Source organism: Mauremys reevesii, linkage group 12 (assembly GCF_016161935.1).
Source record: "Mauremys reevesii isolate NIE-2019 linkage group 12, ASM1616193v1, whole genome shotgun sequence".
Taxonomy (NCBI): Eukaryota; Metazoa; Chordata; order Testudines; family Geoemydidae; genus Mauremys; species Mauremys reevesii.
This window is the reverse complement of record NC_052634.1, coordinates 39,642,260-39,659,168: the sequence shown is the minus strand read 5'-3', so window position 1 is coordinate 39,659,168 and position 16,909 is coordinate 39,642,260. Positions and strand designations below refer to the sequence as shown.

Here is a 16,909-nt window from a genome sequence, read left to right as displayed (position 1 = left end):
TGGAGATGCTGGGGATTGAACGCAGGAGCGCATACATGCAAAGCATGTGCTCTACAACTGAGCTACATCCCCAGATGGGCCATTTGTGCTATAGGTTACACTTAGAGCCCTCCTGTTTCCAGAGCACCTAGTGGCCTAAAAGCAGCATGAGGGACACATTCCCTGCTCTGAGGCCAAATCTGCTGTCCTGGAAGTTGCTGGTTCTTAGGGGTCACTCTGCTGCAGGGCCAGATTCGATGTGTGGGGCAGAGAGAGTGGGTGCCCTGGGCTCAGGGTGCAGAGATACACTCAGCCCTCTTCCCTGCATTGGGTGGGGGTGCTGCCACCCCCTCCTGGAATGTAATGGGAAGGGAGGGGCGCTGTGAGTCGCTCAACACCTGACCCCGGTGGCAGAAGTGCTGTGGGGAGCTCCAGGTGTTTCTAGGATCTGCTCTTTCCACCTGCCTGTAAAGTCTAGCTTTCCCCAGCACATTCACTGCAGTGCAATTGGGTCACTGTTTCCATGGCTGAACAGCAAAGAATCACTCCCAGTTTCCTTTCTATCTGCGGCAGGATTAGCCTGTGTCAGTGATTAATTAGGTGGATCTTGTTGCAGATTGATATTCATTCCCCACCTTGACAATTCACACCGTCCCTTTCCCATGCAGATTCCCAGCACCTCAGTGATCCTCGTAGCAGGAGTTGGGGCCTGAGATTTTCAGGGTTCTTCCCCCCTCCACCTGGAGTGAACTCAGCTTTTCCCCCATCCCAGACAATCCATGAAATAACAACAGGGGCATAAAGAAAAGGGGAGGGAACATCTCACGGCCAGGGCTGGATGTGCCTAGGGCCCCCTGCTTATCCATTGTTTCCATGGAATTTGGCCCCCTGCTTTGCACAAGGGACAGCTCAGCTCAGCATCGATCAGGTGACTCTGGGAAGTTCGGGGTCCCCGGGCTCCCAAAGGAGGGGGAAGCAGGTCACCCCTGGAGCAGGTTAAAGCTGCAGGGTGACAGTGGGGTTGCTGCCCCTGTGAACAGCTGCTGTAGCACCGCCTGGGCAGGACAGGGAGAGCCAGTTTTACCCCCCCCCGCCTGTATCGGGGGATGGGAGCACTCACACCCTGGGGACCCACCCACCAGAGATCTACTGGGAGGGACAGTGGCACCCACACACCCAGGATCTTGTAGCGGGGGACAAGGGCATCCACACTCCGGGATCCTCTGCAGAGGGACGGACACCCACACACCCAGGATTCTGTATGGGGGGCAGAGGTACCCGGACACCTGGACAGGGGATGGGGGCACCGAAACATCCGGGATCTTACCTGGGAGGACAGCGGCGCCTGCAGCTCGACATGAGATGGGGGCGGGGGAAGCAGGAGCATTTCCCAGTTCCAGGCTGTCCCCGTATGGCCAAGGCACAGAGCTCACAAGCAGAGTTTAAAGCTCCAGCTGCCAGGCTAGAACACAAGCCAGGCCATAACACAAGCCAGGCCCTGTGGCTGGTGCCTGTGATCCCAGCACCTGGGGAGGCTGAGGCTGGCGGATCGCTTGAGCTCAGGAGTTCTGGGCTGCAGGGGGCTGTGCCGATCGGTTGTCCGCACTAAGTTCAGCATCACTATGGTGATCCCAGGGAAGCTTGGGGTCTCCAGGTTGCCTAAGGAGGGGTGAACCGACCCAGGTCGGAAATGGAGCAGGTCAAAACTCCCATGCTGATCAGTAGTGGGATTGTCCCTGTGAGTAACCCCTGCAGCGTAGCCTCGGTGAGACATGGTCTCCTTTTAGACACCCCCCCCCCCGCAGAGCCTGGCTGGGGGGATGGGAGCACCCACACGCTGGGGCTTCTGACTTGGGGGGAGGGACGCCCCCTGCAACACGGATCTTGAAAAGAGGAACAGCGACACCCACACACCACAGAGCCTGGGTGGGGGTAGGGGAACCACACACGGGAGCTAGTTCATGGGCTGGGGGACACACCCATATGCTTCGTTGCACCATTCTTAATGAGAAGAACGGGGGCATCCACACAACACGGATCTTTAACGGGCGGGGGGGATACCCACACACTCCACTATTAACCAGGAGGGACAGGGGAACCAGACACCCCCGGTAGTGTGGAGAACACCCACATCAAATGGATCCCTCATGGGGGGTAAGACAGAGGGGATTGTAATGGGACCCAGCGCACCCACGCACCAGGGATTGTTAAGGGTTGAAGGGACAGGGACACCCACACACACTGAGATCACGTCCTTGGAGGAACGCAAACCCTCCACAGAAGGACCTGGTCTGTTCCATGATGGCAGCCCAGCCTGGGTGAGTCAAAGTCTCCTTTTATACAGGCACGCCCCAGAGATCCTGACTAGGGGAGAGAGACACCCACCCACCAGAGATCATTAATGGTCTAGGGTGCACCCACACACCAGGGATTCTTATGGGCGGGAAGAATGGAGACAGCCAGACACACTGAGATCACTTCCTCCCAGGAGCCTGGGCCAGACAGGGAGACACAGTCCCCCTTTACATATCTGCCAGACAACCTTCCTCCCACTCCCTCCACACAATGTTCTTATCTGGAGGTGAAGCCAGGGAAACCACATGGAGGATTCTTACCTGGGGAACTGGGGGGACCCACTTACCACCAGAGATTCTTAAGGGCAGGAGGAACAGGGACTCCCACATCTGCAGCATGGGGGTGGGTCGCCTGCTGGGATCATCTGGGCATATTTCACCTCGTCAGCTCCCTGCCATTGCCTTGGGGGCCCCTTGTTCGCTGCCTCTGGTACCCAGTTTAGCCTCCTTCCTGAGGGCTGAAACGCTTTGATCTATCTAAGGTCTGTGGGATCAATACGTGTCATGGTGTAATTCTGTGTTATTCGGGGGTCAGACTAGCTGAGCTAATGGCCCCTTCTGCCCTTAAACGCCATGAAAACATTTCCCTGGTTTCTCCTTGCGCCTGACAGACACTACGGTGAGGGGCCCGATAGAAGGTCCTGGACACAGCGCTCTGGCTCTTACGTTACTTGGGGACGTCAGCGCTTTCCTAGCAAAGCTGCTGCTAAAGCGCTGGATTTGGGGAACGGTTCGGCTCCGATTCAGAGATCTGCCTGCGGGGTGTGAACCTGCCACGAGGAGCGGGAAACGCAACCAGCAACCGGAGGCGTTGGCTGAGCTCCAGGCTGCCCCCGTGTGGCCAAAGCTTAGAACTGAGCAGCGGAGTTTAAAGCTGGCGCTGGGAGGGAGCTGAACACGCGGGGCATGAAGGCTCCTGCGTGTAACGCTTGTTGGGTGGGCAGCTGAGTGTAGCTGATTGCTGGAGTTCAGGGCTGCACCCCGGGGTGCTGAGCAGGTGTCTGTGCTCAGGTTGGCCTCGCTATGATGGTTTCTGGGAAGTTTGGGGTCACCAGTCCCCCTAGAGAGAGGGGAGCCAGGTCAGGAAAGGAGGCTTTGAAAACTCTGGTACCAATTGGCAGTGGGACTGCCCCTGTGAAGAGCCGCTGCAGCCCCGCCAGGGAGAGCCGGTTTCTCTTTATGCAGGGCCCCTCCCCCATTCCTCAGGACGAGGGTTGTGCTCAAAGATCTGTGCCCCGTGTTTTCACCTCCGTGTGAAGCGCACAGTGCAAATAACCCTCAGCGCATCAGCTCAGTGCCAGGCTCCACTTCCACCCGCTCAGAGCGCAGCGCTCCCAGGCTGAGCCTGAAATTGGAAGCGGGAGACCCTATAACCAGCCAGGCCCCATGGCTGGTGCATGTGATTCCCAGCTCATGGGGAGGCTGAGGCCGGTGGATTGCTTGAGCTCAGGAGTTCTGGGCTGCAGGGGGCTGTGCTGATCGGGTGTCCGAACTAAGCTCAGCGTCAATATGGTGATCCTGGGGAAGCTTCAGGTCCCCAGGTTGCCTAAGGAGGGGTGAACCGGCCCAGGTCAAAAATAGAGCAGGTCAAATCTCCTGTGCTGATCAGTAGTGGGGTCACGCCTGTGAATAGCCCCTGCAGCGTAGCCTGGACAAGACAGTGAGACACAGTCTCTTTTTATACAGACACCCCCTGCAGAGCCTGGAGGGGGGGATGGGAGCACCCACACGCTGGGGATTCTGACTTTGGGGGAGGGACGCACCCAAGCAACACGGATCTTGAAAACGGGAACAGAGACATCCACAGATCCCGGATGGGGGCAGGCAGGGGAAACCACACACGGGAGCTAGTTCATGGGGTGGGGGACAGAGACACCCACCAGAGATCCTGGATGGGAGCACCCACATGATGGGGATCTTGAACTGGGAGGAGGGAAGCACCATGTACCAGAGGTTCTGAAGGGGGAACAGGGACACCCACACACCAGGTGTCTTGCAGCAAGAGCTACGGTCTTGATTTACACACAGCAGTGATGGGGAATTAACCACGTCCCTTTTGGAGCTTGTTCCACTAGATGATTAGCCTCATTGTCAGGGCCGGCTTCAGGAAGTGCGGGGCCCAATTCGAACAGTTTCGATGGGGCCACGGCAGGGATGACTAAAACAAAAAAAACCTTAAAAAATCCCCTTTCATTTCTTCCATGTATTATTTACTTTCCATGACTATATAAATAATAACAAAATTATCTATTACATACATTGCATCATATATTAATTAGCTGATTTGCACTTTCATATCAGGAAAATAATTTGTTTTGATAGTTGTACAACTGATTTTCTTCACTAATGTTTATTTTATTAAAATTTATAAATTATTTCCTTATTAATATAAAATTGCCCCTCCTTCCCTGCCCCAGCGCCGCCCGGCTCTGTGGAAACAAACCCTCCTGCCCCAGCCCCGCCCCCTCGAAACAAGGTTCGGGGGCGGAGGGAGGAAGAAACGGCACACATGGGGTGACCAGATCACAGCAGTAAAATAGGACCTGCCCCCTCCCTGCTCAGCCCCCCCCTCACCTCCTGCTTCCCCCCCTCGCGCCCTGCTGGCTTGCTGCATCCCGCCTAGTCCGTCCCCCACCCCCCCTCGCCTCCTGTCACCTTCTCCTCCTCCTGCCAGAAACCTCCATGCCCACCCCTAGAACTCCTGCTGGTTCACTGCTCGCCTCTTTGCCCACTCACCCCCTCACCCTTCCCCCCAAGTATAACGCCTCATTCAAAGACCCAGGGGTCACTATATTACTGCACACAGAAGTCAATCAATGCAGTTATAGATAAATCTCTGCATTATGCATTTTTGTATAACTTTTATATGACTTTGTATTGAACCTTGGTAATATGTTATAGCAGGCCCTAAAGGTAGTGTAATTAAGGTAAAAGAAAAATGTCTTTTTGCTTGGAGTAGAATAAGATCTTCCCCCCACTTTGTAATCAGTTGCCCTGTTGAATGAATGAGGTGTGAATTAGGAAGGTGTGGAAGGCAGCACCTCCAGACACCTGCAACCCTTGGAGAGGGGCTGGGAGCCAGATGGAGGAGAGCTTTGCCCAGGCTGAGTGGGACGGAGTTTGGGTGCTGGGTGCAGGCTCTGGGCTGGGGCACGGGGTGGGGTGCAGGAAGGGTGGAGGGGTGTAGGCTCTGGGAGGGAATGCAGAGGGCTGGGTGCAGGCTCTGGGACAGAGTTTGGGGGCCGGAGATGGGGTGCTGGGTGCTTGGGGGGGAGGGGACTGCCATCACATGTGGCTTCCTTCCTTGCCCAGTGTTTGCAGGAGTGGTGGCTGGGGGGAAACCCAGTCAAACTCTGGTTTTACTCTTGATGGGTCACTTTAACCCATTACACACTCTTTCCCGCCTCTCTCACCCCGCTTTTCTACTGGGCTTGTTTGCTCTTTTCGGTGGAGCCAGATGAAAACCACAAACCTCAGAGAGAGCAACAGGCTGGAAGACTAGACTGAACCCACCACCCAGCCTAGTCCATCCCAGATCCCAGAACTGAGGACAAATGACCCCCCACCCCCAGGCCACCTGTTTCCACTCCTGGCCTCTCCCAGCACTTCCAGCGATTCTGTATGGCTGCATGAGGCGGGATTTCAACCGGACTCCCCCCGCTAAATTCACCCCTGTTTTGCAACCACTCTGCACCAAGAGCACCTTCCTTCCCTGCCCTAGAGCTGCTGGATGGCTAGAAAGCTGAGCTGGGCATTTGATTGATCTGGAATATTATCATGCCCCCCCTCAAAAAAACCTTAATATCCCCAGAGCTTTGGGGGAGGGGAATAGCCCCCCCCCCCGAAAGCTGGTCTAATTTATTGTTGTAGGGCAAACAAAGGAGCCATAGTTTAATGGAAATATTCAGCCCCTACAGAGATCTTGCAGCAGGGAAAGCAGAGTTGATGGGCGGGAACTGGTCTGGATAGGAGCCTCCGTCCTCTTTCTTTGCAAAATAATTTGGAGAGGGGAATCAGATCATGCCGTGCCTCAGTTTCCCCTCTTGCCAGGAAGGGTGGGGGGGGAGAGAAGTCTCAGCCTGCCGTGTTGCAGACCTTTCGCATTCTCCCCTCTTGATGTATTTGGTTTCCTCCTCCAAACCTCCCTCTCTCTCTCACCTGGAGTTCACAGCACTAAGTACCGGCTCGGGGCTTTTTTCCTGGGTTACATGATCCCGACTTTAGTTTGGAACCAGACACAGGCAGGCACCAACTCACCCTCAAACAGCAACACCACAAAAACCACAACACCAGCCCAATATTACAACCCTGCGGGGAATCACAGGGTCAGACACTCACGGCTGGAAGCCCCAGCAGCTGCTCAGGTGAGTGAGGTCACGGCAGAGATTCCTGTCTCCCACCGGGCCGGAAGCTCCCTCGGCGTCTCCTCCAGGTGAGTGCTGGGGGTGGGGGAGGGGAAGGAAGGCTGCAAAGCACATGTGCCTTCCCCCCCCTCCCCCCTCCTGACCTGCAACACCCAGGCGGCTGCCTCTGCCTCAGCCGGCCAGGGTCTCTCGTTGCCTAGCAACAACAGCTGCTGCTTCCGGGAGACGCTGCCGGCGCGGGGCCCTCTCAGGCGCGGGGCCCAATTCGGGGGAATCGGGCAAATCGGCCTAAAGCCAGCCCTGCTTGCAGCCCTTCTCTTCCACCCTGACTGATGGGGGGAGTATTGAGCCTCCCTCCCTTAGGCCCGTCAGCATCCCTGGGGAACACCAACACCGCCCAAGTGACTTTGGGCCAGTAGGTCAACCAATAGGGCTGCCTCCTAGGCCAGGCTGCAGCCCAGCTTGAGGACCCAGAGGAAATGGAGCTTGTATCCCTACCTACAGGACTCCAGGCACGGCCAGGCTTCTGGATCAAACGTCCCCTCTTGTGCTCAAGTCACAACAGCTAGCGGGTGAAAGACAGGCTTTCATGGCCTTTGAGAGAGCAAGATCGAGCCTTGGAAGACCCAGCAGGGTTTGTGGCACAGGAATTGCCCTCAGATCCTACCGAGACTTCAGCTCAGATTGCAGGATTCAAAGTCCCGAGTGCTGCCCTTACACCATGGGACCAATAGGGAACCCCCAGACCTCTGCTGAGCTCTGGTGTGGATGACCCTGTGGGGGCAGCCCTGCATTTGCTCACCAAGTTGTCATGCAGCAGTTTGCTGCAGCTCCCAGAGGCCTTTCTTAATCCAGACTGAGAGGCCAGTGGGCATGTGAGGAAGTTGCCCCTTCAGTCCCAGGCAGTACATGGCCCTTCCTAGTGAAACGCCAAGTCCTGGGGAAAAAAGGTCAAATAACACCCTAGAGAGATGCCTTCTTCTGTTTTGAGGGGAATGGTTCCTGCTTCACCTGACCAGGGACTTGAACCCTGGACCCTCAGATTAAAAGTCTGATGCTCTACCAACTGAGCTAGCCAGGCTCACAGATAAAAGAAGCAAATTTCGTGCAGATGAGAAACTCGTCATGAAAATGAGGGCAGGAAACAATACAGAAAACCTGCTACTCGTGCTCTCTTAACAGTCCTAGCCCCAGCCTGCTCCTCCATCCGGCGCCCTGAGGCCTTATTCTTTTTTTAGGTAAATATCAAATCCAGGAGAAAACACAGTTATATAAAGCAAAACGAAATCACAAACAGAAATGTCATTGGAAATACAGAAATAAAAAAGGAAAATGCAATTCCCATCACTTTATTGTTTCTGGGCCATTCCTGTATCGAGAGCACCCGTGAAGGTCCCTGTCTGCTTATGAGAAACCTGGAGGAACTCATACCACAGCCTGAACATGAAACTGCTCCCAGGTGCCGCAGTAAAACCCTTTCCCTGCTGTGACGTTGCACTCCATAGGATTTTATGAAAATATGCTAATGAGTGTGAATATAATGTAACTGGACTATGCTTCATACAAAAGGTCTCTTGTAAGGTATCATTACAAAGTTTATAATCTACTGTGTGTGTTCATCCTATTTGTATGAACCGATCATTCCTGTATCTGAAACTAGAAATATGAACTATAACTCTGAGGTCCTGTTGTAATGATGCAAAGTGTGGGCCATTAATAGTGGTTTGGACTCTTGATGGCTCCCATTAACCAGGACAATTGACTGGAGATGGCTCTGTCCTGCACCATTTGTGAGTCAGGCCAGGAAGAATGAAAGCTTGGGGGTCTCACAGGACATGTGACCATGTCACCTGGTACAGGAATCCATCTTAAACCTGGGGCTTTTCCCCAGGAGAGAGACAAAAAATTCCTGCCTTGTACCAAAGCTGTATAAGGGGGTGGAACAGAAGGAAGGTGGCTGCAGTCATGAGAAATCCGCTAGCTACTACCTGAGCTGGAACAAGGACTGTACCAAGCGAAAAGATTGGGTCCAGGCAAGAAATAAGTCTAGTCTGCGAAAGAAGCTTATTGGAAGATCTCTGAGGGTGAGATTTGATCTGTATTGAGTTTCATACTGTATTAGGCTTGGACTTGCATGTTTTTGTTTTATTTTGCTCTATGAAGAATACAAGCTCCACAGAGAAGGAAAAGTTAACGCCATAGAGAAGTCTCTGTGTGTGTGTGAGATGGGTGGGAGGGTGTCTAGAAACCACTCTCCTCTAGTTTCTTTTCTCTGATTTCCTGTAGAAAATCTGAAGCAGGAAGCAGAAGCCATTGCCTTCTCTGAAGCTTGAACTCAGGACCTTCAGATTATGAGACTGACACGCTGCCAACTGCGCTAAGAAGGTTTTGAAAAGCTTTAGGCTCAGTGTATATAGGACCCTTCTACAGCAGTGACTGGGGCAGGGAAGGAGCCAGGGGTTTGCTGGAAGAAGCAGGGGGCTCTGCTGCCCACAGACCTGTCCAGGCAGCTTTCTCAGCAGCAAAGAAATCAATTCATGCTGCCAGTGAACAATCTACTGGAACTAATGGCAGCACAGGGGGGATGTTTCCAAGATGTGCACCCACCTCTTCATTTTAGAACTTACTCTCTTTTTTCTAGCATGGCACTTTCCATGGAAATTAGGCAAAGCAAACTACACAGGTAAGAGAAACAAGTTGGGGAAGAGAATCCAGTGCTCCACATAAGGCTTCAATTTATAATCCCAACACCTTGCCCTGCTGTACTAACCAGTTGCACCACTGCAGATGCTTTTTAGATGCATTCGGGAAGCAGGTAGTTCCCAGTCTCTGTGGTTCACACCTTTGCCTGGTAATTGAAAGGCTGATGCATCAAACCTAACTCAAGATGCAGCTTTTCAGCCATGAGACTCCAGGACATTTTAACAGGAAGAAAATCTCCTCCTTTCTGGTTTAGCCCCATTTGACTCCTGCCCATCTTCTCCCCTCGTCCCCCAGTCTCTTTCCTTCCCCACTGGGGCTGTGCAGAGAGGAGCCCCAGTCAGTCTCTGTCACAGAGAGTGTGTATCCCATAAAGGGAGGGAGGGGTCGCTCCAAAACACTGATAATGGGGAGGGGAGGGGTGTCTGTGATTAGGGGGAGAAAGGATGGAAAACTAACAGTGGGGTCCAGAGAGATTCCCCCAGATTGGGGAGATCCCCTGCTGCCCCCCATCAGCCAGCTGTGGGAAGAACAACTTGGGATTGCATGGGGAAGCCACCTTTAAAAACACAAGTGTAACATGCTAGTTACATTTTAATAAGACCAAAGCCTCCTCAATCCCAGGGTCACAATCACTGGAATGATTTTGCCTTGATATTTTACCAGCCGCAGACACAAAGCGAGTCAAATTACAGTTTCCGTTCGGAGTCAGTGCACACACAAGAATCCGGAGGCTTTTAATTCCTTAGGTTCTGCTGCCATTTCATTTCTGTCCTGTTCCAAGATTTATCATTGTGCAAAGCAATGTTAGGCCCTTGGGAGTGTCCCCCTCAGTGCTGCCTGCCACCCTTGGGCAATTTAAAAGGGCCCGGGGACCCCCGCCACCACCACCAGCAGCACAAGGGGACTAAGGCAGTTTCCTGCCCGCCCTCACTCCATGTGGCACACCACTCCCGGAAACGGCTGGCACGTCCCTGGTGTGGGGGAGGTCTCCATGCGCTGCCCCGCCCTGAGTGCCAACTCTGCCAACTGTGGCAATGGGAGCTGCAGGGGTGGAGTCTGTGGGCAGCCATGCACAGAGACACCCCTGGCCCTCCCGCTTAGGGGCTGCTGCCAGAGGAGGGTGCAGGTTGCTTTTGGGAGATGCCCGAGGTAAATGCTGCACCCATCACCCTCTCCTGCACCCCCAACCGCAACCCAGACCCCACACCTGCACCCAAACTCCCTCCAAGAGCTTGCCCCCTGCACACCCTCCTGCAGCACAACCCCCTGACTGAGCCCAGGCCCTGCACCCAAACTCTCCCAGAGCCCAGCCCCTCTCCCTCCCACACCCAAACTTCCTCCCAGAGCCTTAGGCAGGTGTGTGTGGGGGTGGGGCAGGACTTGGTCCTATTCTGGGCACCACCAAAAATTATCCAAACCTGCCGCCCCTGTCCAGCCCAACCTTCTGATGATGCACCTCAGCCCACACCCCTGCAGGGTTTGAAGCTTCCATTGCTTAAACTCCAGGACACTGGGGGGTTTCAGCTCCCCTTTGCCCAGCGGGAACCTTCACCCCACTCCCAACCAGGTTCTTGTCCATGGGATCACTGTAGGGGGGCTGGGTCCCTCGATGTCTTTTCTCTCTCTGTGACAGGCCAGGGTGCAATAACTGGGGCATCTGAGCACTCAGGACCTTCTGTGGGGCTGCCATTCCCCTTCCCCTTCTGTGGTCTCATCAGTCATTGACTCCAGCCTTTTTTCTATCCATCGTCAGCACCATCCCAAGCCAGCTGCACTCGCCTCAAAAAGACAAAGAGTCCTGTGGCACCTTACAGAGTAACAGACATATTGGAGCATGAGCTTTCATGGGTGAATCCCCACTTTGTCAGATGAATGTCATGGAAATTTGCAGGGGCAGGTATAAATATGCAGGTAAGAATCAGTCTAGAGATAGGGAGGTTAGTTCAATCAGGGAGGATGAGGCCCTCTTCTAGCAGCTGAGGTGCGAACACCAAGGGAGGAGAAATTGCTTTTGTAGTTGGCTAGCCAGGCACAGAATTCCCACTCCATTCATCTGACGAAGTGGGGATTCACCCACGAAAGCTTATGCTCCTGTACGTCTGTTAGTCTATAAGGTGCCACAGGACTCTGTCGCTTTTTACAGATCCAGACTAACACAGCTCCCCCTGTGATACTCAAAAAGACAGTGTCCCCTGGTGGGTGTAAATCACTGACCTCTCTCCTCTCTGAGCACTGACTGCCCCTCTGTTTCCTGGCCTCTCAGTCTGTGCAGATGGGACCTTTCCCTCCAGTGCTGGAGGATTCACCCTTCTCATCTACCCTTGTCCCAAGCAGCACAGCGGGTGGGAATCTTACATGTACTGAGGTGACTTAGGAGCAGAACTCCCCACCCCCAGGACCTTCCATGCAATTGGCACTTGCCCCTCACTGAGCAGGACTGAAACTCCTGCAGGGAAACTGCTGGGCCACATCCCCTCTGGGCATGAGCAAAGTAGCAGGGTGAAAAGAAGAACCTGGAGATGCTGGAGATCGAATCCAAAACCTCATACATGCAAAGCATGTGCTCTACCACTGAGCTACATCCCCAGCTGAGCTGGAGGTTACACTCAGAGCTGTCCTATTCCCAGAGCATCCAGTGGCCTAAGAGCAGCCTGGGGGACACATTCCCTGCTCTGAGGGCCAAACCTGCTGTCCTGGAGGTTGCTGGTTCTTAGGGTCACTGAGAACTGATAGAACTCCAGTCATCTGGGATTTAACAAATTGTCTTCCATGGAGCAGGGCCAGATCCAGCGTTTTTGCCACCCCAAGTGGAAAAAAAAATAAAAAAGCTGCAATCAACTGCAGCTCTACCTCTGCTGCTTTTGGCCTCAAGTCCTTCCCTCTGAGAGGGACCAATTGCTGCTGAAGCCTCCCCTTTCCATTGACCACCCCACAGACCTGCTTGCTGTGCTGGTGCCTGGAGCCAGCCCTGCCATGGAGACACTGGGAAGATGGGGGGAATCAGGAAAATACCAGGGATTTGTTTATGTTGTAAGTGAAGAATAATTGAAGCAGTTTTGGTTTAAAGTCACTTTTCCCTGACTGGGAATTGAACCCAGGCCATAGCAATGAAAATGCCAAATCCGAACCATTAGACCACCAGGGAGGGGTGGATGAAGACACTGTTTTTCTTCTCACTTATGTGACACTTTCTTAGGCTACTTTCTATCCAATTTCTGAAGCTGCTCCATTGTCCATTCCCTGAGGGGCTAAGAGCAGAAAGTGCAGGAATCCCTGTACTCAGGGTCACAACCTGAGCCCAACTCAAGCTACTGAAACAAGCACAAATGATGCTTCCTCCAGCAGGATCATAGAGCCACACAAAGAAAACCCATGAGGAACAATCCTCCTCTGCCTTCATTTACCCCATTGCAACCCTCTCAGCAGCCAACTCTTGTGGGAAGGACACTGAGCTGATAGGAGCTCTGGCACAGAGACCAAGGGAGGGGTGTTGCACCCAGGGGCGGCTCTAGACACCAGCGCGCCAAGCAGGCGCTTGGGGCGGCCGTTTCCCGGGGGGGCGGCATTTGGCTCCGGTGGAGCTCCCGCCGGCATGCCTGCGGCAGGTCCACCGGAGCCCGGGACGAGCGGACCTGCCGCAGGCATGACTGCGGCGGGTCCCGTCTTCCCGCGGCTCCGGTTGAGCTCCCGCAGGCATGACTGCGGCAGGTCCGCTCGTCCCGGGCTCCGGTGGACCTGCCGCAGGCATGCCGGCAGGAGCTCAACCGGAGCCGCGGGAAGAGGGGACCCGCCGTGGGACCGGGGAAGGGTGGCGCAGCGCACCGCGCTGCTTGGGGCAGCCCGATTTCTAGAGCCGCCCCTGGTTGCACCCCCTCAGTGAGAGCTGGTCACATTCTGACTCTGGAGGAGGAGGGAAAAGCGATGGCCACATGATGGGGCCAGTATGTACCACAACATGGTTCTTTTATGTGGGATGACTGTGAACATTGACTGATCTCCACTCCCTTGGATTTGAAGAGATGTTTAGTTGTGCACTTAGGAGGCTGAAGCAATTTTATGGATGGTGACACTAGGATTGAAGGGTTATTTAATGTTGTAGAAATTGTTAAAAACACTTAGTTTAAACTGGAACTGCCTGTTATTAAAGGCTGGTTTCCCCACGTCAGTTCCATAAGCTCTGCTAGAAACACCCTGGCTTCTCTCCTGCCTTGGTGGGAACTGGAGGGAATCGTCCCCTGCTGCCCTTGGCTCCAGGCTGGTTTTTCTGGGGAGGGGGCGTGGAATTGATTTGTTTGCTGTTGAGAAGGGAGCCAGGCCAGTTCTCAGGGAACGAGAACTCCCAGCATCTTCCCAGGCCAGCCCAGGCTGCTGCCCTGTCCCAGCCTCTGTTCCCCTGGGGGCCCTGCGTGTTTGACTCTAGAGCAGGCCGGGAGCAGCAGCTGAGGCAGAGGACAGCCTGGGCCGGGCAGATAAGAAGGAGTTTAGCAAGCAAAAAAGTAAAATGGCAGGGGAGTATTACCTTGGACTCGACGGCATTTCTCCATTGGTCTGTCTGCTTGGGGGCAGGGACAATAACACGTCCTGCTGCATTCGATATTTCAAAGGGAGGTTTAGGATTTTCATTCTCACACACGGTGCACAAAGCAGGACTCAACCTTTGCTGTAAACTAAACAAGCTGCTCACAGATTCTGGCAGCCACAATGAGCATTTGGGTGAGAGCTCAGACCTGCCCCTGTCCCAGAGAGGGGAGGGGGGTCATCTGTGAGGGGACTGGACCACTGACCTACCTGCTCCTAATTCCCAAACTTTCAGTAACTCTATTATCAGTGCCTGTGAGTGTTATTTAAACCATAAGAAAAACCACCCTGGGCTAGACCAAAGGCCCATCTAGCTCTGAAACTTCTCTTCTGACAGTAGCCAATAACAGGTACCCCAACATCCAGCCAACAAGGCACCACTGGGAGTTGAACCCAGAATCTCCTGTTTACAAAACAGAAGCTTTAGCCAGCTAAACCATGGCGCCTGTGAGTGACTAAAGCACTTTGTGTGCCCACACCTGACTCCCTGCCATTGCCACCAGGGCCTGACAAGCTTTGCTTGTGTCTGGATTCTGCAAAGCAGAGGAGCAGGTGATGTTTTCCTTGCAAGCTGTGTGCGAGTGAATCTTTGGCCAGGTCTGCACTACAAAGTTGTTTCAGCAGAATGATATTGCTCTGGTGTGTGAAAAACACACAATGCTACCTCGGTCGGCAGCTTGTGGCTGGTGTACACACTGCAATGCCATGTCTGGCGACAAAACTGCCCTGTTTTGGTGACAAAATAAAATGACTTCGATGAGAGGTCTAGAGCTTTTTGCAGCAAACTTAAAGTGACAGAGTGTCAGTGTAGACGCTGCTGTTCATTATATCAGCATAACTGGCCTCTGCCAGTATCCCACAATGCCCGTCGTGAACTCGCCTGCCCTGCATTCCTGCTACAGAGGCTGAGCCCCTCCCCTTTCATAGCTCTGGGAAGTTCTGACAGCTGAGCCTGCTGCTCTGCTCCGGCAGCCAGGAGCAAATCACTGCCATGGATGCTGCTCTCTCCCGCACTGCGAACACAGAGCAGGTGGTGGGAGTTTCCTTACAGTGTAGGGGGGCCACTGGAATCCGAACTGTGACACGCCCAGGACATCCCTTCCCTTGAGGAGGCTCTTACCTTCTAAACAGGGATATCTGTTTTCTAGTAAAATCACGAAAAGGGAAGGAGAAAACTCGAAAGAGGTTCCCCCTGGCACTCACGTACGTGAACCCAAATACTCTCTCAGTCCTCAAAGAGAGACCTGGAGAAGGAGACTTGCTGAAGCAAAGCCACCGGGGTCTCTGAGGTTTCCCTGGCCCCTCGCCCCTGTCCTGCCTGGCTGATGTCAGCATCTCTCTGTGAGGTCACCACCTCCCCACCACCTTTGACCAATAGTCTGAGGTCCTGCAAAAGGCCTTTGTGATGTCACTGCCACACCCCTCCCTTGCTGTGCTAATGTCCTGCCCCTGGCCAGGCACTTTGGAGGTTTGAGCTACTCCCTGTGGATCACCCCACTCAAGGAGCGTTCGTTCTAGGAAGCAAGCTGGCTAGACAGGAAAACATCAGACACTGTTTGGATGGACAGGGTGGGTCTCAGGGGAGGGGCAGGGGGGGGAACTGAACGCAATGCCCCAGATGTGGCCTCACCAGTGCGGAATAGAGGGGAATAATCACTTCCCTTGATCTGCTTGCAATGCTCCTACTAATCCAGCCCAATATGACCAGTTACCAATATTGAATGCAGACACAGCAATATCTGATACATTGGTTCCTGTCCATTCAGGAGGTTATTTCCCACCTATTCATAAATAATGAAGATGCTCTAAGAGGAGGGAAGAGAACTGTCCCGTCCATGCAGTTAACCCATCTCCCCGAGAGGTGGTAGCTATGTCAGTGGGGGAAGCTATGTTGGTGGGTGTGCAAGCTGTGGTATCTACATGTGTATATAAAGTTTACTCAAACCCCATTTTTAAAACCCCTGTGGCCTGGGAATAGAAAAGGAGCTCTCTGAGGCAGAGCCCGTCCTTCAAAATCCTTAAGATCACTGACTTGCCAGTGTAAATGTCATGGGGGTATAGCTCAGTGGTAGAGTGTTTGATTACAAATCAAGTGGTCCTTAGTTCAAATCCAAGTGTCCCAATTTCTGAAATTAAAAATAATTCTGTTTCCAGTATGCTCAGGAGCTCCACTAAATAGGGATCCCTGAAATAAATGGACATACTCAATGTTTGCCTGTGCAAATGTACAAAAACCTATCAAACAAGTCCCCAGCTGAAATCAGTTCCAATCTGCTAAGTGTGTACACTTGTTTTCATCAATTAAACAAAGGCCCATGAAGACACATTTGCAGGTCCTTAGCCTCCATGGGCTACAATGTGCAGAAGAACAAGAACCACATCCACATGGGAGGCATGGACTAGTCTGTATTACATTTGGTACGTAAGTTGCCATTGGGACTGAAAACTCCCTGTTACACATTCAATCCTCTCTTTGTGCACACAGCATCAACTGGGGCTCTAGTAAATGGCAGCCTTCCTTTAACACAGATCGTTGTTCCTTGTAACTTTCAGATATATTCAAATGGCAGCTGTTCAGAGGTCATGTGCTGCTAGTTCAGAGCAGCAGCAGAGTCTCTGTACATTTACCAACGGTAGAGCTGGGTGTGTCTGCATCCAAGTAACTGCAGAGTCAGTGTAGTCCCAGACAGTTAATTGCACAGTCTCCCTTTCTGGTCTCATTGATCATTTGGGTAGAAACAGCAACGGTTTGGTGGGTTTTTTTTTCTCCTTCCTTTTCTCCTAAGGAATGTGTGATCTTGAGCATGTTAGTTTAAGTTCCCTGTGGGTCAGGAAAATTCCATCTCCTTGAAATAGCTGGGAAGTGACCTGTTTGTATCACCTAGAATAAAGGAGCTTTTGTAAAGCAGTTTCATCTTTAAATATGCTGGG

The 16,909-nt window shown here is 53.1% G+C and overlaps 5 non-coding genes and 1 pseudogene across 5 annotated transcripts; 2 read left to right on the top strand and 4 right to left on the bottom strand.

Annotated features, from left to right (window-relative positions):
- LOC120375816 overlaps positions 1-16,909 on the top strand; it is a 647,258-nt pseudogene that overhangs the window by 554,600 nt on the left and 75,749 nt on the right.
- TRNAK-UUU lies at positions 7,706-7,778 on the bottom strand. The gene has a single exon. It is a non-coding gene; the product is annotated as a tRNA-Lys (tRNA).
- Positions 9,012-9,084, bottom strand: TRNAM-CAU. Its single transcript has one exon. It is a non-coding gene; the product is annotated as a tRNA-Met (tRNA).
- TRNAA-UGC lies at positions 11,915-11,986 on the bottom strand. The gene has a single exon. It is a non-coding gene; the product is annotated as a tRNA-Ala (tRNA).
- Positions 12,474-12,545, bottom strand: TRNAE-UUC. Its single transcript has one exon. It is a non-coding gene; the product is annotated as a tRNA-Glu (tRNA).
- Positions 16,029-16,101, top strand: TRNAC-ACA. The gene has a single exon. It is a non-coding gene; the product is annotated as a tRNA-Cys (tRNA).